General features: G+C 39.7%; 1 protein-coding gene across 1 annotated transcript in view; it reads left to right on the top strand.

Annotated features, from left to right (window-relative positions):
• Positions 1 to 633: 633 nt before the first annotated feature.
• Positions 634 to 25,317, top strand: part of SV2C (synaptic vesicle glycoprotein 2C) — a 324,325-nt gene continuing 299,641 nt past the window's right edge. Inside the window, exon 1 of the mRNA XM_082264288.1 lies at positions 634 to 949. The gene's annotated coding sequence lies outside the window, so the exon portion shown is untranslated. The remainder of the gene's footprint in view (positions 950 to 25,317) is intronic.

The raw sequence follows: 25,317 nt of genomic DNA, 5'->3' as shown, positions 1-25,317 counted from the left end.
AAAGTGAGGGGGAGGTAGAGTCCTGGGGATATTCCTGCAGTCTGCCTGAGAGCCGAGAGTGCCTGAAACTGCAGGGGGAGGAGGTAGGGGGAGGAGATTGATCCTGATAATGTGCATATAATTCAAGACAGTTGGCAACTATGGGTTATAAGGGTGTGCCCAGGCACACCTGGCACACCATGAATGCATGCCTATGGTGCCATTATTGATGTGCTTTGGTGAGGAGGATCTATTTTTCACAATGACTATAGCATTCATAGTAAAACTTTACACATCTATTCAGTTCTGCAGCTCTGTAGGACAAGCACTATGTTAGGAGGTGCTAAGGGCACATGTAACTCTCACTGGCTGTGATCTCTTCTACTGCAGCTTTTTTCTCTGTAGCCTTAAATGCATCTTCTTCCAGAATACTTTATTGCCCCATACACAAAGCACAGGAGATCTGCCCCCCCCTTCATACAAATAAAGGGAATCCTGCACTTCTTAACTTCTGTCTTCCACAAAATGTCACACTTTCACGCTGGAAACATGCTGGCTGCTACATTGTTATTCAAGCAAAACCTGTCACCCCCCCTATGCCTGCATTCTCTCTCCACCCCCACAGCTGCTTCCCTGCACGAGCTGGGATTGCCCACTCCACTCCCAGCCTTTCAATTATTGATTGCCCACAAATCTTCCCTGCCTGCTCATTTCATCTGTACGCCTTGTGCCTCCCGTGTTCTCCACTACAAAAAGCTATGTGTGTGTGTGACTGAAAGACTTTGTTCCTTCTTTGCTCTTATTCAGCACTGCAGCAGAATAGAACTGCAGCGTAAGATCCACCCAATGTGCTTAGTCCTCCCTGGGTGCCGCTGCCGCTACCGCTGCCGGCCCTTTCAGCACTGAGCCGCGGACAGCTCCCTGCGCTGCTGCTGCTGCTACTGCCGAGCGGAGTGCAAGCTGGACGGAGGTAAGTAGGGCTACACACAGGGCAGCAACGTTCTATTAGCGGGGCAGACACTCTCTCACAGCTACTGCTGCTTGTTCCTTGCGAGGCTTCCCCAGGCAATGAGAAGAGAGCGCTGTCATGCTAGGGGACAACTTAGTAACTTTTTTTTGCAGCTGTCATTTGCAACTGATTCCTTATTGTGACCTAGCAGTAATAAGAATGCATTTTTTTTTTTTTAAAGGTTTTTTTTTATGTTCTGTCTTTTTTTTTTTTGCAAATTGCAACACAACTTACTTTGCAGTTTTGTACAATTATTATTATAATCAATTTTGGACTGTAAATGTCAATCACAGATGGATCTAGCTTCTTGCAAAAATTGCTGTTGTACCATAGAGTTGGCACTTCTCTTATTTATAGTTATGATTATTAATAAGTAACATGATCTTTAAGTTTAGAAATAGTCAGAATAAGGAGCTGTGATTGGTTTCTGTGGGTTACTACACTTTGTTGCTTTTTTTTTTTGCCTTATCAGGAGATGACTACTTATTGCAGTAGTTGGCTCCAAGTGTAGGAAGCTTGCTGCAGAACTAGCATGTCCCCAGCACTCTTCACTGCCTCCATTGCCTGCAGTGTTTTTTGCTCAAGGTCCCCCTGGCATAGAAGGGGTTAAAATGAGACCTGCTGGTTCTGCGGAGTCTGAGTCATCCCCAAGAGCTGTCATTTGTCAAACAACTGCACAGTGAGCCAAATGCAGAGTGTCAGGGCAAACAAAATCTCATTACCAGAATCAGTGTGCGTCAAAGGGTGCGCTGTGATTGATAGTAGTCGCTCTTCCCGCAAAGGTAATACTAGGCAGACTGGCTGGATCCAAACAATAAAAGCATCCCCCAACCCCCCCCCCCCCCCACCCCCTTAGTAGACAAGAACAGGGTAAGCTGCAGTCAACTGCAGTGCAGAGAGTTGAGACTAACCAGGCACAAGAAGACTATGGGGGTGTGTGTGGTTCCTACATTGTGCAATGGCACCAAGTACTGTAATACTTAACAAACTTGACAGCAAGCGTTGTCTTCAGTTACTGATGTGCAGTCATTCTGAATGATAGAAAAGTTACATCTGTCATTTAGTCACAGGGTTGTGCATTTTCAGTTTAGATCACTGTTTCGCTCATAGTCTCTGGTCCACTGGACACCTAGCGATCAGCAAACCCACGGTTGCCATTTTGCGGAAATATAGCCAGGAATGGTAAAGGCGAATTTAGAAATGACAAGCTGTTGGATCTTTTTTTTATCTTTGAAGAATGTCAACATTTGCCCACAAATAAAATTGCGTAATGCAATTGCAGAACGGAAAAATGTTGCGTCAGCGACCCCTTGGCAAAAAAAAAGAGGTGGGGACCCTCTAAATTGGAAGGACGTAAATTTTCTGTCATACTAACACCCAATTGGTTAACAGGAGTTTTTTTTTTCCTTTGGTTTAGCAGCATCCCCTCCCCCTATTCTTATTTCTTAATGATCTGTGTGGAATATTGGGCTAGGTACAGGCTTGGCAGTATGACATAAAATTTACATAAGTGGAAAAGTGTCCTTTCAATGTTTGATGGAGGACAGAAAAGTTATATTAAATCTAGAAAAGATATGTTACTATGCTTATATTTCTATGCTTCTTTGCAATTAGTACATTAGGATACAATTTTCGATTTTTTTCTTATACGCCCCTCCAGTTATATATTAAAAATAAAGCAATTCCACAGGGAATACGATACATTACAATGAAGAAAATGAACACCTTGTTTATGATGTGGAAGGACATACATGAAAAAATACCAGCTGTCTATGTTAGCTACATATATTGTGAACCTTGTATCGCCAGTTTTCCCAGACTGGGTGTGCACTGGTTCCATTACATCCTATTATTACCAATTAGACTATTCACTCACTGCTGTGTAATCCGCTCCTACTAAATGACTAGTTGACTGAGCTCACTGCAGTATATTACACATGCATTTTACTACTGAGAAAATAACAGCATTCACAGTACATTAAAGAAAAAAATCTTTCAGACTGAGCAGCATGGTACAAACATGCACTGTTCATTTTACATTGTGAAACATTCATTTTAAATGATATTGTATGTACACCTGTTGCTTGTTTAAAAGCACAGTACATAGATTTCTTGGAATTGCTCAGGTGTGTGTTTATCAAAGCGATTGTTCACATGCTAATTAGGGTTTATTAAATATGTCATATTTTAGACTAAATATTACCTTTTTTATATTACATATTATGATGTTACATATAGTAATATTTCAGTGGAGTCATGTAGAATATCTCATATTATTGATAGTATGTATAGCAATATTTATAGTACTGGGAAATGGGAATTATAAAGAAGTATGCAACTTTTATAAATTTTGAAGCCCTGTTGCTAAAAAAAAAATAATATTCTCAATATAGGGCAAATGAAAACTGAATTTTACTACTATGCTGAAGGCATGACAATGCGGATACATTCATAGTTGCAAGCCTTTCCCTGTGGTAATGGTGTGCATTACATCATTCATAGGAACATCAGACAACACAAAACCTTATTTAGTTACAACAGATCTGTTTGCAAATACAGAAAAACCTTTAATCACAAGCGTTTTTAATGATAGGCCATTTCATTTTGTTTATTTTGAGGCATATTTTGGTTTGCACTTTGGATGTAAAGCTCAGAATGAAGTGGATTTACATATGGCCTGCAGGCCGAAAAATTTACATGTCTGCAATACAGTATATGCTTTTGTTATAATATATAAGTGCATGTGTTGGAAGAATATTTGGGTTGATAATGTTGGTTAAAGACTTATCTGTTCTTCCAGTTTTCCACGTGAATTGATATTTGAATGATACAAATTTTTACTGCCCATACTGTACTTCTCTGTACATTCACATGTGTGTACCATATGTATATGACTTATAATTGTCTATATGAGTATGTGTAAAACTTAACTGATTTAAATCATTTTTAAACTAAAGTAGCATGGAATAGGTTGCTAGCATTTTTTTACATTACATTATCAGGGAGAAAAGTTCAGTTTGGTATTCGTAAATCAGAACCAATAATAGATGATTACAGCAGACATAATAAAAAAAAACATACCATGCGTACAACAATACTTTTTATGGTTACAACCTTTACCTTTTTTTAAATTATCTTTAGTTTATTTTTTTAATTCTTTATTTTTAGGCTCAATGATAGAAAAAGCAGTCAGGCATTACCTTTAGCGTTTTTAGAATTTTTGATTGTGATGATGTGCCTTAGGTAGCTTAGATTGTAATCTTATATAGGGAGCATTTATGTTTTTTTCCTCTACTGCACTCTTACCTCTATTTATTAAAATGGAAAGCTTTACTTTTTTCATTTGAATTTCAATGTAAATGTGTTATTTGAAATTCTGTGGTGCTTACTGATCCAATTTACAAATTCAAATCAATGACAGTAATTAAGAGTGTTCTCAGGGGAATTGATATTTATTTAAAATAGCCAACTTGGTACACAATGGTTCCCCCCCTCAGAATTTCATTCTAACAAATGCAGTCCTGTTTGATAGTAATGCAACAATTCATTAGGAGGAGTGTATGGTGGTGCCATTTATGGTGCATTGATTGTTGTGGGTTTCCCAGAACTTCTCATTTGGTGAGTGCTCAGCTGTAGGTTCCCTAGCTCAATGTGAATGATTAAAGTGGACACTGGTTTAGTTTTTATTTTTATTTTTTTATTTTTTTTCAACTTATTTTTTTTTAAATAAAATCATAAATCCATAAATCTGACCGGCATTTGAGCTGTAACTTTAAAGCTCGCAACACACAGGCTAAAATGATCACACAGTAGAAGTGGTTTTGGTGTGGTTGTGTGATAGTTTTCCCATGTATGTAGCATGAATGATTGTGTAAGCAGATTGTGGTGGAATTTATGTGTCTAATATCCTGTTCACTGTTGCTAATAAGGCAGGGATGAGAAAAGGTGCATTGTAGATTCTGATTAATTCCTCATGGGCTGTAATAGGGACATGAACTGTCATGGGGAAAAAAAAGGTGATTCCAAATAATCCAATTCATCCAGTTGTGGCCAGCTGTAGATTTACATTACAAAATATTATTCAGGTAAAATTATTTTGAAAGGGGTTAAGAGTTACTATATAATCAACTGGACTAAATAATTCTGAAACACAGTGGGGTCAATTTATAAATGTTTTTTTTACCCATGATACATATAACTTTCACCTAATATTCACATATTTTTAATTTGATTCAATTGTAAAAAAGTGTATATCCCAGGTGAATGTACATTTTGGGTGAAAACATTTATAAATGGACTCCTTTGTATGGAGGTTCTGGGTAAATTTAATAGTCCTCTGTGCCCATATGCAGAGTATGAGCCAGTGTCTCACAATATTTCTTCCCTCAGTAAAACAATAGCTATAAAGTGATACCAGAGACTCTTTCAGCTGATAGGCACACCATGATATTTCTGCTTGTGATATGAGGAGAGAACAGGCAATTATATGAGTGGCTGAGTGAAGGTTGAGTTCCCCAGGGCCTTGTAATGGTTTATTTCTTTATTGTTGACTCCCAGCATGCAATACAACATTTTCACTTAACCAGATCAGTGTTTTTTGCAGTCAAATGGTACAACATTACCACTAAAATGGAAGAGTTGTGCCACACCTAGTTGGTTGTTATTTACAAAACTTCCACAATTTGTCCAGCATTAAATAATAACCTCTTTGTGGAGAGGTATATTCCTGCTTTTATGTCACTGTTCACCCTGGGCTGTACACATCATTGATGTAAAACCTGAATATAGCAGTCAGTACCTAATGGCTGTATTACATTTACTAAACACATACCATGCAGTGAGTCAAAGATTATTATACTTTATTATTATACAGGATTTATATAGCGCCAACAGTTTGCGCAGTTGTGGTTAGAATACACATCTTGGTATTTAGCACTACTCCCGCAAGGACTCCAGATAATTGGTTCACCTATTCCTACACAGCCAGTCAACAAGCATTTTTCACTCACATCCGGACATGAGAAATTAATCTCTGAGCTTGGTTTTGTTGTTTTATGAGCAGTAATAACTTGGATGGAGAAAAGGGGTAATGGGATACCCAACTTGACCAAAACAATGAAGGGAGAAAACTTCCTACCTATGTACACAATCCTGGACTGTCCTCCTTCCTGGACAAAATTAGTCTTTAGTAATCAAAAGCAAAAATCAGTTGAGGACTTGGAGCTCCCCTTGAGAAAATAGCACAGTATGTTGTAAACTGCATAGGGGAGTATCTCCTCTCCTCTGTAGAACTGCCCTCAGCTCTACTGCCTGCAGGAACTACCAGCCCTCCTGGCTGCCTGTCCACCAGCCCACCTGGCTGCTCCATGGATCTCCCAGGGTTAGGGATAGGAAGGGTTAAGCACAGCACTGTCCTGAAAGCTTGATACATGTGGCAGTCTCTCCACTTGTGAATCCCTGGGTGTGCTGATGTACTCACTCCCTTTTGCTCCCTGCAGCTCCATAGGCAAGATTTATCCTCAAACAGAGACACTGATAGGATCTTCCTAAGCCAGCCTGAGTCCAGCTTGGAGGCAGAACCACCATCCCCCTCCCTCCAGACCCAGGGGTCCCCTTCTAGCCACTGAAAGCCTCCTCAGCACTCCATTTTCCACCCGACTCCCTGCTGGCATGGCTCCCCCATATTTGAGTGCTGAGCTAGGACATTCTGTTTAGGGATTTTCCAAATTCCCTCAAATATACAGATCAGTACCTCCTGGCCTCCACCAATTAACTTCTGGAAGCTTCTCCAAACGTCTAGATCTAGGAGGAGATACTAGAGACCTGCCCCCGTGGAGCCATCCAGCCTAACCTTCAGTTGCCCTGACCCAAATTCTGGCTTACAAACTTACCATGAGCCATAAATTAAACCTGCCTGTGCTAACACTAGTAGCACACTTGAGGGTGCTGCATATGATAATAAGCAGTGTATTTCAAATTGGTTGATTGGTTGATTTTTTTTTCTACTCCTGTCTGTAGACACCTGTAATATCATGACATGATTTCCTGGTTTCTGGACTGATAATCATAACACATATTAACATAATAATTACCTCTTTTTATTTACTAGTTGTCAGAATTGAAAGACACAGTGGGGTTGATTTACTAGAACTGGAGAGTACAAAATCTGATGCAGCTCTGCATAGAAACCAATCAGCTTCCAGGTTTTATTGTCAAAGCTTAACAGAACAAGCTGAAGTTAGAAGCTGATTAGCTAGCATGCACAGCTGCACCAGCTTTTGCACTCTCCAGTTTTAGTAAATAAACCTCAGTGTACTCCGCACTGGAGTGGAAATACTGGGGTGGGGTGGTTAGAGCGGACATCTGCTTCTGGGCCCATGAGGTTAGTGGCCAAGCTTACCTTCTTCTCCATATCAACAAGCTGCGTGCTCCTGTTAAATCCTAACTCTAGTCAAAACATTTTGTTTTGGACAAAGCAGAGAAAGATTAGACCCTCTGTGCCCATGCTGCTGAGATTTCACCTAACTTCCTTCGAGAAGGGAGAAGGATTAGAGCTTCCTTTGGGTTTTTGCACAAACCACTATTCCTCAGCAATGTTTACTTTTCTAGGGACTAAAAATGTAGAATTTAACAGTTTAAAATTGTATTACACTTGAGCACTTTTAGGGTTTAAAATTCAAATTTTTGTGAAACTTTATGTGGGCAGACCTAGAAAATGAATTTCCGTCACACTCACACACTGATGATGTCACCATAATGCAATTATATTGCACAAATAGCCACTATAGCTGTCCCTGCCTAAAGACTGCCCCCTCTAACTTGTTTCACCCACAAAGACTTAAAGTATAACTAAAGGCAAAACCTTTTTTTTTAGCTTTGGACAAAGTGGAGATGGATTAGAACATCTGTCAAGTTTATTATTACCTTTGCCCCTCTTAAGAAGATTCACCCTCTCTATTTTTCTTGTTTACCGTTAACATCACAAAAGTGAAAGTTAAAAAAAATACCAAAATTTTGGGTTGTCCCCAGAACAGTAATAGAGGGGAAATCTTCCAACGGGGACACTAGTTCTGGTGACCGGGAAGGGGGGGGGGTGCAATGGTTTCCCCTAATTTGCTAATGGGACTCAGATGGCAAAAAAAAAATAATAGGAGTTTTAACCCTCCCTTACTCTAGCCAAAATGAGAAAAAAAAAGTTTTGCCTAAAGTTCTACTTTAATTGTAGAAAATCTCTACTAGTAAACCCTGTTAGGTGAAACACATTCAAGGGGTGACAGCCATCTGTGCAATATACTTGGATTACAGTGACATCACCAGTGTGGGGCGGCCCTTCTTTCTGTTCATTGATGGCAGACATACACTATTTTGTCAAAAGTATTGGGACACCTGCCTTTACACAAGCATGAAATTGAATGGCATCCCAGGCTTAGTTCGTAGGGTTCAGTATGGAGTTGGCCCACCTTTTTCAGCTTTACCAGCCTTAACTCTTCTGGGAATGCTGTCCACAAGTTTTAGGAGTGTGTCTTTGGAAATGTTTGAGCATTGTTCCAGAATATTTAGCAAATCATATTGTTACCTTGATATTTAATTAAAGTGAAACTAACTGCAAGTTCCTGCCCTCAGCAACATCAGAGATCTGTTATAAAGTGACGTTTCCAGTTTGCCAACTTTAGGGTCATTCTTTGCATATAACTTTGGAGAATCTACTAGGGAGTAGATACCAAATGATGGTATAGTGCTGTTAAAAGTGGTGGCCTAGTGGCTAACCCATAATTGTTTAAAATACATGATCCAAAATACAGGAAGATCAGAGACCTGCCTATCACAGCAGGATCAGGGATGAGAAGAGGGCAGCAGTAAATACCTGACATTAATTCATATGCTGCCTTACTCCACACAAATTACGCAACTAACAATAACTGTAAAGTTTTATTTTAAAGAGATTGTAAAGTCAGAAGTTTTTTTTTTTATCCTAATGCATTCTATGCATTAAGATAAAAAATCCTTGTGTGTGCAGCAGCCCCCTTCAGCCCCCCCAAAACTTACCTGAGCCCATCTTTATCCAGCGATGTTGCAGGAGTTTCTCTGCTGCCTGGGACTCTTCTCCTCATTGGCTGAGACAGCAGCGCGCTGCTGTCAATCACAGTCAGTCAGCCAATCAGGAGAGAGAGGGGGCAGGGGCGCAGCCGGGTCGCAACTCCGTGTCTGAATGGACACACGGAGCTGTGGCTCGGGTCAGGTGCCCCCCCATAGCAAGCTGCTTGCTGTGGGGGCACTCAACAGGAGGGAGGGGCCAGGGGCACAGAAGAGAGACCACAGAAGAAGAGGATCTGGGCCACTCTGTACAAAACCAATTACACAGAGGAGGTAAGTATAACATGATACATTCACATGTTTCTAGAGCAGAATTTCCCTTCACAGCACCAGATATTTTGAACTGTTTGCCCATATTTTCCTAAACATAGACTGCAGTGTTTGCTTGATGCTGCACTCAGCATTCACTTCAACAGCTTTCCTGGGGTTGCTCCTCTTTACCATAATGGCACTTCCAGACCAGTCTATCAGGGGTAAAAAAAAATCTGCACTAAGCCTCAAAATGTATTGATTGTGAAAATAATTTTCTTATTTTGCTTCCCTCTTTAGGCCACTAGCAGTGAGGTTTAGGTTCACCGCTACAATAGATTAGGGGCAAATTCTCCAGGATTGACAAAATTTGCAAATCGCAAACTTTTGCTTTCAAACTTTGCAGGTTCACAACCAGAAACATGAAACAACCAATAATGCAATGTATAGCTTTTTGTCCCTGATCAGCTGAGTCAGAGGAATAAAAAATGTGATGGAATTGATAACCACCAAACCCTTTTTATACAAAAAATAGCCACACAGTAGCCATATTGTGAGTGTGTGCTGGACCTGTTAGGCAAAGTTGACAGTTTTATACTGGAAGGAATACAGTTTTTTTTTTTTTTGAATTGATACATGACCCTTGTGGCAGTGGCTGGCTTCCTATGCCTTTTGTTTGAAATCAGCATGCAGAGATGAGCAAATATACTTGGGTTTGGTTCAAAAAAATGTTCACAAATCTTTCTTAGACTCCAATAAAGTCAATGGGGGGGGGGGGGATCTTGTTTCTAAATTCTGGCCATTTTTAGGGCTATTGTTACATTCAGTTAGTATGGGAACCTACATTTAAAATGTATTACTGCTTTCAGCTAGTAAGGGTACCTGAATTTGACTTGGTATCAGCCCCTAGTATAACAGCAGTTACACTGGGAGAGAAAGAGGTAGCATTTTTAATTTTTGGAAGAATCAGAAGAGCACTAACTTGGCAATTATGTTTTATATTACTGTTCCTGCACTGTTTATAAAAGAGGCTTGTGCACAATATGCAATAAATGTACAGTGCAAAGGAGAAAATAAAATAATGCTTGTGTGATGTAAAACACCAGTCATTTTACATTTTACATATGTGTTACTATGATGATCCTTCAGAACACAGAAGTAAATGTTTCAATTAGCTGAGTATTGTGTTACCTAATGTTTTGGAACACTAAGTTCCATTATATCCACTCATTCAAGCTCAAGCCAATCATAAAGTATATTCAGCAGGTTAATAAATTCTGCCTTCTGTGATGAGTCCTGCATATTGATATAAGATTCTACATTCATATGGTTATAACTAAATTATGAGAGATGGCCTGTCCTCAGTGAGTAGAGACATACAGGGCCTGATTCATAGTACGGCGAATTGGCGTTTCGGCGTGATTTTGCGAAGCGGCGATTATTTAAGTCTGAAATTGGCATTCAAAGAACGGCGGGCGGAAAATAGCGCCTAGTGTGAGATTCATTAAGATGCAATATGGTCAGAGCGCGACTTAAAACCACGCCAGCTAAAAGCTCGACTAAAGTTTAGCCAAATTTTCCCCTGTACCCCCAAAAATCCCAAATCACTGTGGAAGGTGTGGAAGTCAATTTGGAGATGACTTGCGTTTAAAAAATCTCAAAAACTGACTTAGAAAGAGAGATATCTGCGAAAGTGTGGAAAGGTTAAACAGCTTCTCCAGCCGCGAGCTGCGAACTCGCGAATGTGCGCATGCGCAACGTCAAATTGGCTCAAAAAATTTCGCCAGCGCGATTTTGGGTCAATTTTTTTTTGAATACCGCTTGCAAATCCGCTGTCTCGCCCATAGAAAATGGCAAAAACCGGCGGAATTGGAAAAACATGCACACTTCCAACAAGGGATCCTTTAGTAAACACCATCACATTCCATACACCTTTCCTGCTAACTCCGAAATCATAACAGTCAAATCTACAGTGTTTATATAGAACCTCCACATTCTCTGAAAAAACCCACAAAATATTACATTGGGGAATTGGTCGTCAGATTGAAATATGTTTTACATCTATTTTTTTTCTAAGAAAGATTATTAGCATTTCACACATATCAAGGAAATGTCACAATTTTGACAATATTTTATGTGTTTCCAAAGAATGTTTTTAGAAATATATTGCAAATACTACCTTTTCTTCCATATGGGTATGGCCAAGTGTTACCATTTTACTACACATTTAACTGAAGGTATATATATATATATCCCTTATACTTGGCTAATTAGCAAAGTATGCCCAACAAACAAATAGAGCTTTAGCTCACAATATTGCTACATATTGACTTTATGGGGCATCTTTTGTATTTTGTTCATGTCTTTGGATTAAAAGTTTGCTGATACACATGCCTTTTTCAAACATGAACAAAATTAATGATGTCAACATTTGGAGGATTGGAGATATCCAAGTGTTGCCCATACAGAGGGCACCTTCCGGATTCGAACTTACAAACCTACAGCAGGAAGGCAGACTCCCTAATCATTGTGCTATTTCTCAGTGAGCGTTGGGTGTTTTCCTCATGCCGTCAAAATGCTCACATGGGAACAGGGGCCATTGAACTGAATAGGATTGGATTTTTTGCCTGTTTTGGGAGCTGATCCTTGAGCTGGACAAATCCCCCTCAAACGCCCCCAAACGGGCTACGTTCACATGTACGTGTTTGTGGTCTGTTTTTGGGGCTTTTGTAGGTGATTTCATATAACAATGCCTGCCCAAAAAATGCATGTCAAAACGCCTGTGAAAACGCCAGCCAAAATGCACATAAGAACGCCTGATATAATTGCCACGCCAAATTTAGGGATGTTCATGAGTGATGAGTCAGATTGTTGGCTTACATATCTGGTCAATCGTCACAATCTCACTTCTCAAATCCCAAAAGGTGTGTTTCAATTGTTTCCCTAAATATATATTTCTCTCTCTCTCACGTAATTGTATATATATGTATGTATTCCTGTATCTAAACATTCTAAATAATGACTAGCAAACTTCAAGAGAGAATTTTTTCAATTCACATATACTATACACACCTACATACATTTCTATTCCTCATTTCTATTTCCCTTGTTTTGGCAACTGAGCATGCTCCAAAACACACAGGATACACACAGTTAATTTTTGGACTGGGCGTTACCATTCTGGGTGTGTTTGCTTGGATTATATATAGCTCACTCAGACATCAGGAAAGATTTGACCTACGAAGAGGTCCAATATATTTGTGTGTCACATGTTTTATGGGTAACATTTTTGGCCCTTTGTTATTTATGGAGGTGAGATTTGGCTGTGTTGTGTGTTGACTCTCTGTAAGTATTTATTGCTGTTAACATAATTCTGTCAATCTGCACATGCATCTGTTGATTATGGGCTCTTTGTCGATGTATATGGTCTAAATGTTGTACAAAGGTTTTTTTGGTTTGAAAAATACAAATGTAATAAACAGCATGTTTCCAATTTTTTTTTTAAAATGTCTTCATGTGTCTAAATAAAGTTTTCTGGTGTCCACAAATGTATGTATTTGTATTTCTTTTTCTAAGTTAAATCTGCTTAATGGTTGTGTATGTTCACTATTCGCGAATTCGCGAATATACAAAACCGCGTTCTCACATTTATACATGAAACCGGAAACGAAACTTTTGGTGCGTGCACACGTTTCCGGAAATTGTCCAGGCCCTGTCGTAAGTGTGCATCATGGCTCCTGCACTGTTTACAGCCGAAATCGTGGCATTTGTGTGTAAGGTAAGGAGGGGGTGTGAGTGTGCAGGGTGCGGGATGGGGGATGGGGGATGGGGGATGGTGGCTGGGTGGGTCGCTTATCTAGCGGGTGTGCAAGAAACTTTTGGTCTGCTGATCTGCGCATGCACTTTCTGCCTATTAGACGTGATCTAGAAGCTTCCTGTTATAGAAACTTCCTAGATGTGAACCTGTTCCCTATATATATATATATATATGTATGTGTGTATATATATATATGTGTATATATGTATATATGTATATATGTATATATATATATATATATATATTATATGTATATATATATATTATATGTATATATATATATATATATATATATATATATATTATATGTATATATATATATATATTATATGTATATATATATTATATGTATATATATATATATTTTATATATATATATATATATTTATATTATATTATATGTATGTATATATATATATATATATATATATATATATTATATTATATGTATATATATATATATATATATATATATATATATTATATTATATGTATATATATATATATATATATATATATATTATATTATATGTATATATATTTATATTATATTATATGTATATATATATATATATATATTTTATTATATTATATGTGTGTATATATATATATATATATATATTTATATTATATTATATGTATATGTATATGTATATGTATATGTATATATATATATATATATATATATATATATATATATATATATATATATATATATATATATATATTATATACAATATATATACATTAGATACATTATAGAATATGTTATATACCATATATTAGTGTATATAATAGGGAACAGGTTCACATCTCTGAACTTTCTATATAGATATAGATAGGCATACCCTGCTTTAAGTACACTCACTTTATATACAATCGTGAGTAAGGACACAGCTTGTTCAGCTTGCCATGACACTGCTCACAAACCATAAGTGACAGGGATAACAAACTTAGGGAGCAACGACAGGGTACCCAGGTACCCAGGACTACACCATATCCATTTTGTGGCTGGCCAGCTTGCCTAGGTAATCTATCATGTCATAGTCCTGGATCCCCTTAACATGCTCCCACATGGTTTGGGAGTAAGGCTATGTCAATGTGGCCAAAATTTACAATGGAGCTGGTGTATTTTCATGCATCGAGAAAAGAAAAAAGGGATTGCTTCACTTTAAGTACATTTTCAGTTTCCATACATGCCCTGGTCCCATTGTGTACTTAAAGTGGGCTATGCCTGTATATAGATAGATTTGATTCGTTTCAACTTTTACACAAAATGAAACCCAATTATCTGTGACAGATTGCTCTGACGCTTTGGAATCTATCTAGATAAAGACAAATGTATTGACCCTTTTCATATATGCAAGATTAGAAACATTATATTCCCTAAATGCATAATGCCAAAAATTATTGCCTTACATACATCCATACACACTGCAAGCTCGGCCCCGTTTGTCTTGTCTGACACTCTTACCATCATAAGCTGGATCTGCACACAGCAGCTAATTGGTTCACCTGAGATGGAATCAGTGATCACAAAAATCTGGAATGGTCATGTCTTCAAAGGATTGCCTTGAACAAATCACCTCTAAAAGAAACACATGAGTGTATAATCACTTGTCTCAATGGATCACATTCCCAACACACCCATCTCACACTGCCATATGATAATGAATGGGGGTGTCCATTGCAAGTTAAATACACCCCCAGATCACATTGCTTTGTTAATTTACAGATCTAACTGGAATCTGATGGCACTGCTGTGAACCACTATGCCATCAAATTCTGCTGGGGACCTTTAAAAAGGATTATGTGTGATTGTGTGGATAATTATGCCACCTTAAATTTGCATCTCCCACATACCATGTGCAACTCTTGCAGGAATTGTGAATCAAGGATAATTCAGCACAGCTTAATGAACAGACACATTGAGGAGTGTAGGAACACACCGTCAGATTACCCAATCACACTATGGGGTTTTAACTCCTCCATAATTTTGCCACTTTGGAAACCAAGTGCTTACTTTATGTATACTTTTTAGACGGAACTACAATTTCTAGTAGGGTGATATCATTGCATGAGATTTTCCCTCACTTCCTGTCTTAGTGTCACCAAGACAGGAAGTGAGGGGAATATCACTGTGGGGAAATAGCTTGCAATTGTTGCCTTATAATGTCCATAGTATATATAAAAGGAAAGAATTGCTGGCTGTATCCCCACGGGAGATTCCCTCACTTCCTGTCCTGGTGACACCAAGACAGGAAGTGAAGGGAAATCTCCTGCAATGATATAACACTGTTACATGTTCTAGTTATGTAGCAAACTTAAGAATATACAAAGCAAACATCTTTTTTTTTCCATTTTGGCAAAATCATGGATTCATTAAAAAACTATCTTTGTTTGTCCCGTGGCTTGCAGGAAAAACATTTTGCCTTGATTCCACCATCAACACAGACAGGGGAAACCCTCCTGCGGAGCCATTGTGTTCTCCTGGTGCTGCCCCTGCCAGGAAAACACAGTGATTATTGCTAGTGGCTACAAGAGATGCTAGCGATAAGTGTGTGTAAAATCTGACAGACTGGTTGTACGTTGTCCTCCAGGTGATCGACCAATCAACTTGGGTACCTTCAGCCTGGCCATACACAGTTTAAATCTGCATCTCAAATGAAGCAATCCCATTTACATATAACACTCCATAAAGGAGAATTGAGGGGCTTATCAGGTCTGCGTCAAAAATTAACAGCCACACCCAATCAGACAGCTCGTGTTAAAAGGGACCTGAAAAGCAATCTGCATGGCTTGCTTTTCCAAGCATTGGCTAGTTTAGTGAGCCTGGACTAATAACAGTCACTGTAATGCTACCCATACTGCTGTCCTTTTAACATGGTGACAAAAGTTGATACCTATGCTACATGTGTGTAAAGTTACTTGCACCCTGCTAAATGGACAGCAATAAGGTTGTAAATACAGTGACTGCCTGTCCCCCCCTGATGGCGGCCCTGGGTGTGTCATGAAAGGCCAATTGAGAAAATGGCTATATCATGTAGAGGAAATCACCAGTGTGGGGCAACCTATGTCATGGAGGTAGATTTGGACATCGATGTATATGTATCACCAGAAATGGAATTCTTTGTTCTACAATATCTCAAAGACGACCTAGCATGTTATTTGAAGACTGTACTATTTTGGACATACTTGGACTCAAACATACACTGCTCTTTCCACAGCTCCTCCTCCTCTGGGGGTATGATAATGTATATACGCATCTTCACCAAAAGCACAAGATGATGTGTCGTCTCCGGATGAGGCTGCAGCGGAGATTTCAGTTTCTGCCTGAGATAGTGGATCTGCAGCGGGCCTGGAGTGATGCCAAAAGGCGCTCACCCAGGCTCCTGCTAAAGGCTGTGGAGCAAATCTCCGGTAAGTAAAAATATACATTACATGTGACCAGATAGGTTACAATTTTTTGGGTAGGTGGACATGTGTTTAGCTATGCAACAACACTAATACCAACACCCCCCCCCCTCCCTCTCGCTCCTACCTTTCCTACCTCCATCAAGTGTCTCTTCACAACCTTTAATACTACTATGTACATTCGTATTTTTTATGTTTTTTTTTTTTCTTCTGCTTCTAGCCAAAGCGGACGGACGGCACCCTCTTGTGCTTTTGGTGAAGAAGGGGAGGAGGAGGACGGCCACACTCCAATACGCAATCAGAGGCAGCGAGCCATTTGAGCAGCTGAAAATTGTGGATCGTAAGTAGAAAATAAAAATGTTAGAAATTTCTAATCTCTAATCACATTTTACAGAGCCCCCTTTACATCGGAGTCTCCAGACTTACTACACTGTAAGAGGGAAGTGTGAAGACTCTGATATAAGGAGAGTTTGGGAACCATTATTTGAGGGGGGAAGCTGGGGACTCTGGTGTAAAAGGGAACTCTGTGTTCCCCAAAGCTCCCCCATACATCTGAGCTTACAGAGACCCTCTTACACTTCCCTTCCTCAGTCCACCACAGTCAAGGGCACAACAAGTCCCACTGCAGAAGGCTACCTGCTTGGACTTGTAATCCTCTCTGTAGGGGAATGAGGAAATACTGCCTGCTATGCTAAGACTTGTAGTGCCCTCTGTTAGGGACTAAGGATTCCTCAGTCCTCAACATTCTAGGGCACTATAAGTCTCAGCATAGTGGGCTGTCATACCTCAGTCCCTCACAGCTCGGGTCAAAAGCAACACAGTTAAACATCTAAAGGACAACTCCAAACAAAACTACCAATAATGGACAGAGTCCATATGCTCTATAATGTCAAAGACCCGCTACCACTCACCTTCCACCTCTGGTGCTGTCATTGTGTAGGGCAAAGGGCTCCATCTACACCATGTTTGGCTTTCAGGTCAGATAGGCAGGACTTGCTCAGCTCCACTCTCTTCCTTGGCAATTGACTCTGGCGTCATTGTGGATCTTTCCTCCTCTAGAAAAGCCCCAGGGGCCCTCTCCTTGTCCCCCAGCCACCCAGGGCCTTCTTCTCCTCCTCCTCCACCAACCATTTTCAGACTCTTCCAACTTCCCTGGGGCTACTCAACCACTTTGCATAGTGGACACAACAAATCTATGACCAGCCTGCAAAATATCAAGTCTGGGCCTGGTTACCTGTATGTTCCGGGTCCAGGGCGGAGCTCTCCTCCCAGAGCAACAACTGATGATAGCAGAGTGAGTTGACCGGCCAGTCACTTCCTACTGGTGCAAGTACACACCTACCGATTCCTCCACATCTTAGGATAACATGATCAGACGGCCAATCCCCAGGCAGAGAAGGAGGAGTAAGTGTCAGCGGACAACAGACACCTGGCAGACGCAGTGAAGGGACTGCAGCACACTGCTGCAACTTTTTGATCCGAGGATTGAAAGCAATCTTTTACTTGGGAGATTTCCCTGACTGCGCCCTTCGAAATGTTGGTGCTCCGCCACTGGCCGCAAGGCCCCTGTAGGTGCGAGGCCTTAGGCGCCCGCTTAATTTGCATGGTGCCCTCCTGTTTTAAAACATGGTCAATGCATCTCATTGGTGTAAGTGCACTTCTATGTTCTGAATTGTAGGGGCATTGAGTATGGTGCTAGCATGATGAGAGGTTACTGCCTATTTGTGTCCATAAATAATATATAATGTTTTTCTTTGATTTTAGAAACCAGTGATCAGGATGTGGAGGCTCAGCCTTCTCAGGCCCCCTGTAAGTAATGTGGATGTGCTGGTGTGTTGTGTATTAGGTCGAACTTGGAGGAATGATTGTTTGTTTTGTTTTCTTTTGTGGTTGATGTAACTTCAGCAAGAGAGGAGCCTCAGGCAGGGCCAAGTCGCCTGGATCCGGGCCAGGAACAAACTGTTGGCCAAGAAGAGGCCAATTGGTCCGACTCGGATGAGGACCTGGGCTCTCCTCAAAGGGGAAGTAAGTATTCTACATGTGTTTGTGTGTTCAATGTGTCCTGGTAAATATAAGGGCTGTAATATATATATTTTGACATTGGAGTTTTGTAGCAGCTGACATTGAGGATGTTTGTTGTGGAGGACTGGGGAAGAGGGGCCACTGCTTACCCAGTCCACTGTAACTACTACCTTCAATGTTTCCAGACTACTTTCTGTGTGCCTTTATCAAATAGCTTTTGTTCAAGGATTGTATTTGTGTCTTTGTGTTTCTAGGAGATACAACGCCATCCCCCCATGAAGGGACACCATCCCCCCATGTAGGGTCTCCCCCATCCTCCCCCACTCCAGGCTCCCCTGAACTAGTCTGTAAGTACCTAAAATTAGATTCTCACATGAATTGTGTGTGCTAGGATGATGTGTATCTAGGATAATCTAAGTTGGAGTCAAAGCAAGTGTAGTTTTGCTATATGTGACAGGAAGGTTGGTCATGAAACACTCTTGCTTAACCTTCATGTTTGAAAGGTGGTTTTGGGGAGCATTACAGGACATGTTATCTTTTGTAAGTTATCTCAAGCCACCCTATTCTAAATTGGTGTTAGTTTCTCTACATTGGAAATGGTGTGCTTTGTACTTGTAAATTTTTTGGGGACATTGTAATTTAATCATGTCCTGATTTAGTCAACACTGAAAATGTGTGTTTGTCAATCTTTCATAAATACTCTTCCTCGGTAATGTACCACATTCCAGTTCACAATTTGTGTTCTTTTTGTGCAGTTTCTCCAGAGCCAGCCACGCCATCCACTTCAGGGGCCCCAAAAAAACCTGATGATGGTAAGTTGTGTGCTTTTCCAGTAATGTGTCTACTTAGTAAGTGGAGAAATGCTAACTGTGTATGTCCCCGCTCAGGCTTCAAGTTGTTCTAAAGGCAGCGGGTTCTTTATGTGAATGCATTCTATGCATTAGTATTCCAAGTGATAGGTGTGCATATTCCCCCTAAGACTTACTGGGACCATTTTTTACGGTCCAAATTTTTGCACTAATACTTGTCTGGAACAGACTCCCCCTCCTCCTTAACTGAGGTGACAGCATGCCAATATTGCCTCCTGATGCTGTCACTCCTAATCATTGAGACCATTGGAAGGGAGGGGGGCAAGGCTGGCTCACAGCCTAGTGCCTGAACAGGCACAGGGTGCTTGGCTTCATCTCATGTGCCTCCATAGCAAGCTGCCTGCTGTGGGGTCAAACAACAGGAGGGAGGTGCCTAGAGGTGTGTACAGGGGCCATGTAAAAAGGAGGATTGTTATTTCTCTTGTCCCCAAAAACCTAGAGAGTGTAAGTCTAACCTGATTAGTTTTCCGCAGCCCTCCCAAAATGATATGTTTCCAACACTTAGAACAGGCAGGGCTGAGGCACCAAAAACATCAGAAAAACACAATCAGCACAAAAGCAGGGAGTACGTATCCTTAACGCTACAAGCTTCACCCAGAAGAATGACGCTTGCACTGTACAAATCTGCATCACCACCATATCAATGTCTAAATAAAACTTTCAGGGAAATGTGGAGGGGTAATGAGTGGGTGTTAGAGCGTTTTCATGACTGCGTAACCTACAGTTAGCGTGAGTCCATTTGTTGATAAACTTTTTCTTCTCTCTTAACACAGCTGGGATGGCGGAAAGGAGATCAGGGGAGCAGACACATCTGCTCCGTCCAGAACTGGCCCTCAAAATTCCTAAGGGTGAGTCTCTACTATGTGTCAGGTTCAATCTATAGACAGTAAGAGGGAGAGAGAACGCTCCACAGATTCCAATGGTGATAGAGATAAATGTGTGCACATGTATCGTGTTGACCAATTGAACCCAAAACACCTTACATTCTTCAAAATGATTGCTTGTGTTTACATGCAGAAAAGCATTTTACTTAGCTTTGGTGGAACTGCTACTAACATTCCAAGCCATCTTATGTAACCTTTTGAACAATTTGCTGTGAAAGTTTGAGTTTAAGGTTTACAACAGCAATTTAGCATATTTGCTTCAGAGTGTTGATAAAAGCCAACCAATAGACTCCTAAGCATATTTGTTGAGGCACATTAATTACAATCCTTGTTTGGATCATTTTGCCGAAAACTAATTGTCATGTTTTTTTCTACCCAGGGCACACCCACCTCACCTACGAGGTCCTCCTGGATTATATGAGGTGGTGCGGAGACCGAATTCTCTATTTGGAACACCTTTGTGGCGTGGATCCAGACCCTAAGGAGCCATTCGTTAGGAATGTCACACCTTTAAAAAGATCCTAGTATTTTTTTTTTTTTGTTTGTTTACTTATGTTGCACGTTGCAACACAAAGAAATGTCACATTTGTAATTGTTGCCCATTATAAACAAAAATCTAACAAAAAAATCAAAAACAGTTTATAAAAAAACCCTTTTTTTGGGACCCAAAAAAACAAAAAAAAAAAAAAAGCCTTGTTTTTGGCCACCAAAAAAAATATAAAAATTTATAAAAAAACCCTTTTTTTGGGACCCAAAAAAACAAAAAAAAAAAAAAAGCCTTGTTTTTGGCCACCAAAAAAAATATAAAAATTTATAAAAAATACCCTTTTTTTGGGACCCAAAAAAACAAAAAAAAAAAAAAAGCCTTGTTTTTGGCCACCAAAAAAAATATAAAAATTTATAAAAAAACCCTTTTTTTGGGACCCAAAAAAACAAAAAAAAAAAAAAAGCCTTGTTTTTGGCCACCAAAAAAAATATAAAAATTTATAAAAAAACCCTTTTTTTGGGACCCAAAAAAACAAAAAAAAAAAAAAAGCCTTGTTTTTGGCCACCAAAAAAAATATAAAAATTTATAAAAAATACCCTTTTTTTGGGACCCAAAAAAACAAAAAAAAAAAAAAAGCCTTGTTTTTGGCAACCAAAAAAAAAATGTTTACAAAAAAGCCTTGTTGTTTTTCTGGCAACGGACAAAACCACAAATGTTTACAAAAAAGCCTTGTTGTTTTTCTGGCAACGGACAAAACCACAAATGTTTACAAAAAAGCCTTGTTGTTTTTATGGCAACGGACAAAACCACAAATGTTTACAAAAAAGCCTTGTTGTTTTTATGGCAACCGACAAAACCACAAATGTTTACAAAAAAGCCTTGTTGTTTTTATGGCAACGGACAAAACCACAAATGTTTACAAAAAAGCCTTGTTGTTTTTATGGCAACCGACAAAACCACAAATGTTTACAAAAAAGCCTTGTTGTTTTTATGGCAACGGACAAAACCACAAATGTTTACAAAAAAGCCTTGTTGTTTTTCTGGCAACCGACAAAACCACAAATGTTTACAAAAAAGCCTTGTTGTTTTTATGGCAACGGACAAAACCACAAATGTTTACAAAAAAGCCTTGTTGTTTTTCTGGCAACCGACAAAACCACAAATGTTTACAAAAAAGCCTTGTTGTTTTTATGGCAACGGACAAAACCACAAATGTTTACAAAAAAGCCTTGTTGTTTTTATGGCAACCGACAAAACCACAAATGTTTACAAAAAAGCCTTGTTGTTTTTGGTAACAAACTAAACCACAAATGTTTACAAAAAAGCCTTGTTGTTTTTGGTAACAAACTAAACCAAAAATGTTTACAAATAAGCCTTGTTGTTTTTATGGCAACGGAAAAAACCACAAATGTTTACAAAAAAGAATTGTTTTTGTGAAAACCTTCCAAAAAATGATGTCAAAACATAAAAAATGTTTAAAATGTTTATCTAAATTAAATTTAAGTATGTTGCTCTTTGCAACACAAATGTTACATTGGCAATTTAGTTCATTCTATTATATATTGTAATATATTTTTTGTACGCTACAGTTGGTAGACACCCACATGTGTTATTAAAACATTTATTTTATTACCCAAGTTTTCTTTTTGGTGTACACATCGAATGTCTTTTGTGTTGTATTTGTTTACTTGAGTGGTGTGGTCTGTAATTGTTAGTATGTTGGCTTTGGTTTATGTTAGCCTTGAGACTTGTTTTGAAGCTACATTTGAAGGGAGACCTTTTCTTGGGTCGTTATGTGAACATTGAGTTATCTAAATTTACATGAAATCATATGTTTGGAGATAGAGAAGCACGTGTGTATAAATGCCTACATTAACCAGGGCCATTACTTGGCCACCAACACTCCTAAAAAACCAAAGAGCAAACACAAACTAATCATTTTGCATAAAATTTTATTTCATCCCCAAAAGAAGCACTATAATAAATCATATTGTGCCACCCTCAAATTAAAAAAAAAAATGGCCCAAAAAATTGGCCAATGTAAATCATTAACAAAACTAAACCAAATTAAACAAAAAAACAAAAAATCAAGTTGGTGGTCGTGCCTGAAGCAGTGTGGTGAGCATTGTTAAGTTTCCTGCCATCAAATGGTGTGCCAAGAGTTCCATCTGGTCTGGGGTTAACTGTAGAGTTGTGCTCAAGTGGCCCATTAGGATCATATCTTCTGTCTGAGGCTGCTGATGATGCAGGGTGTTGAACGTTGGAAATGTCCCAGACAGAAGATGTTCGGCCAATAGTGTCATCTGCTCTGGGGTCAGCCTAAGCATTTGGGCAACGTGTGCCATTACCATGAGATGGGATCGTTGCTGCTCCAAGGCTATTTGATGCTGCTGGTGGTGCAAGGGTTGTGAAGATGTGTGGGGAGTGGTGGTTGATTGTTTGTTGTGGTCCACGGTGCGGGGGCAAACGACATGTCGCATTGGTGACAAAAAAGAAGAACGGCCTGGGGAGGAGTGAAGTGATAAAGGTGTGGAGGGAATGTAGTCAGGTGGAAGGGGTACTGTGGAACCAGTGCGCATTGAGGTTGTGCAGGAGGATTGCTCATTGAGGGGTGTGGGAGTCCGAACGGAGTGTGAAGTGCTAGGAGTGGCTACAGGAGGAATTGTCCCATCCCCAGCTGCCTGACAAGTGGCCAACACTGGCATTACCCTCCCACTACCACAACCTGCAGTGGCAGGTGAGTGAGATGTTTGGGAGGGCTCTGCCAATGGGGCATCTTCAGATCCAAACAGGCATTGGCGTGTGGCCAGCACCTGAGTGTCAACACTTTGCCGATCCCGTTGATGCTGGTCTGCTAAACTTACCAAGCTGTTACGCATATCCTGTTGAACCTGTAACATATCCTGGTGAACCTGTACCATTGTTGCTACAGATTCCTGTATGAGCCCGAGCAGACGTACTGCCTCAGTAGATTGCTGAGTACGCCTCCTTAACTCATTTTGGACCTGATACTCATCAAGCAGCCTCTCGGCTACATCCAGCATAGATGGACGAAGTTGGGTAGGTGACAATCCCTCTGCATCTAAGGCTACCTGAAAGCAGAAGAAATAGACCAAATCATTATCAAACATCATGACTAAATATTTCAGATTAGTTTGACAACTTAACACCCCAAGCAGAACGTTGAAAAGTTTGATGTGCTTCTAATGAGTACTTGTTCATTGTAAGATTATCCAAGCTAGCAACACTTCTGATAATGGGTACATATTATATTGGTGTGACTAATATGACAAAGGCAAAAAAGATTCAACATGAAGGTGTTCCCAATTAACCCTGGTGTGGTAGGTTGTTTATGCTTTTGGTAAATCTGTTACTACACCAATGACTTTATACATCTACGTATGTTGTCTAAAATCTTGCCATCAATCGGCTACAGGACAACCCAACCAAACGATACCCATGAATTTGGACCTGGAAAATCAAAGACGGGCCGGACTTTAAAGATCCTGGATGTTTTTGGAACATTAGTGGCACACCAAATTATAACATAATTCCCTGATGTTCAAGATAGAACTCTTGTTGTGCTGGTGCATCGTCAGAATGTCATAGCACTAATTTAACACACACAATGTAAGCCACATCTAGTCCAAAATCAATGCTACCATTGAAATGTTACATGTGCACCTTGTTCCCTTATATCACATACCACAGCACTGGATGCAGAATCGTCGCCAGCTCCTGATCCAACTCCAGCTGCAACCTCAAGAGGGGCCTGATGTTCTTTTAAAAACAAAAAAAAAAAAACATGTTTAGTACATAACCTTAGTCAGTAATGATTATGGCCAGATTGCCCTCCTAGCTTCATGAATGAAGCATTGAGGCCAAACATTCAAAAGTGCTTTCCTGGGCTCATAGGACACTTGCTAAACCCTCCCAAAGGTTAAGAAGGCTTGGTCTGCCTACTAATGACGGCACCCATTAATGCTGTCAACTGTGTTTTGCAGGGTAAACATCTAAAAGGCAACACTCTTTCCTAAGAAAAAACATGTGTGTTAATGGGGTTAATAAGATTCAAAAAAACATTATTTGACTAGACATACCAACACCTTCCTCCAGGCCTAGCTGCACTGGGTGTGTTCCCTGCTGCGGATCTTCTGTAAAGGACATAGCAATATGAGCTATCTTGGAAAAAAAAAAACATCTACATTGTTTGGCACAGTATGATATTGGACCTACCAGGAGGAGGGTCAGCACTGATGTCAACACCTGTGAGTCCGTCTGGTTCGCCAAGCTGCATGGGCTGTGGAGGGGCTGAGATCCGTGCTACAGATGAACAAATTGCAGGTTGGGGAAAACAAAAAAAGGACAATTGGAAGGGCAAGTATCACATTCTCTTAATGTCACACATAGGATAGTAGTTAATCTTTTCCAAACAACTCACACAATTGACATCCAAGATAATATCCTACCTCGGTGCAAAGCATCCGAATCTA

This window comes from Pelophylax lessonae, assembly GCF_965119305.1.
Source record: "Pelophylax lessonae genome assembly, chromosome: 1".
NCBI classification, from domain to species: domain Eukaryota; kingdom Metazoa; phylum Chordata; class Amphibia; order Anura; family Ranidae; genus Pelophylax; species Pelophylax lessonae.
Note: the sequence above shows the minus strand (reverse complement) of the source record. Positions and strands in the feature narration are given on the sequence as shown.